This window comes from Myotis brandtii, unplaced genomic scaffold, assembly GCF_000412655.1.
Source record: "Myotis brandtii unplaced genomic scaffold, ASM41265v1 C42250526, whole genome shotgun sequence".
In the NCBI taxonomy this organism is placed as follows: domain Eukaryota; kingdom Metazoa; phylum Chordata; class Mammalia; order Chiroptera; family Vespertilionidae; genus Myotis; species Myotis brandtii.
Genome location: NW_005320942.1, coordinates 1 through 940, shown reverse-complemented (window position 1 = coordinate 940; position 940 = coordinate 1). Strand labels below are relative to the sequence as shown.

Below are 940 nucleotides of genomic sequence, written 5' to 3'. Positions count from 1 at the left end.
TGAGGGTTGAGTCAGCAGTTCAGTGGAGTTCAGTGCAGCAATGCTCTACAATTACATAGCTTTAAGAGATCTTAACCAACTCCCTTCACTTACTTGTAAGAATGCATAGGCAATGTTCCCGCAAACACATGTTCATTAGAAGCTTTGGCAGAATCCAAGGTCTCTTGAATCCCAGTTTATCCCTTACGTCAGTATATCATGTTATATTAAAACTATATGTGAAAAATGGTCCATTTTTAAAGGACCTTTACCTTCTGTGGCACTAGTCGCCCTACCCCAGGTGCTGGGCCAGACATGGAGAATGCAGAGGCCATGGCTCATTGAGATGCACTGTGCCCTCGCCACTCCCCACCCCCAGCTGGGCTGGTGTCTACAGAGCCTGAAGCTCACCGCCTTCAGAAAGGGCTGAGCCTTCAGCCATGGCCATCAAGTTCTACACCCTGGAGAAGCTCCAGAAGCACAACCACAGCAAGGGCACCTGGCTGATCCTGCACCACGAGATGTACGATTTGACCAGATTTTTGGAGGAGTTTCCTGGTGGGAAAGAAGTCTTACTGAAATGAGCTGGAGGTGATGCCACTGAAAACTTTGAGGGTGCCAGGCACTCTACAGATGCTAGAGGATTGTTCAAAACATATATTATTAGGGAGCCACACCTAGATGACAGATCAAAGATAACCAAGCCTTTGGAAACTCTTATTACTACCGTTGACGCTCATCCCAGCTGGTGGACATACTGGGTGATCCCAGCCATCTCAGCACTGGCACGGCCCTGATGTGTTGCCTCTATATGACAGACAACTAAACACATACTCGAAGCCAATGAAAGAAAAAACTGCTTTGGATCAGGAAGAAAGAGGCCAGTGTTAACTATTTTGACAGACAGAAACCTTCACCTGTAATTTTAATATACCTGTTTCCCTTTCCACCTATGTTAGGA

General features: G+C 46.5%; 1 pseudogene; it reads left to right on the top strand.

The window, feature by feature from the left end:
• Positions 1-419: 419 nt before the first annotated feature.
• LOC106727468 lies at positions 420-805 on the top strand (annotated as a pseudogene).
• The last annotated feature ends 135 nt before the right edge of the window (positions 806-940 follow it).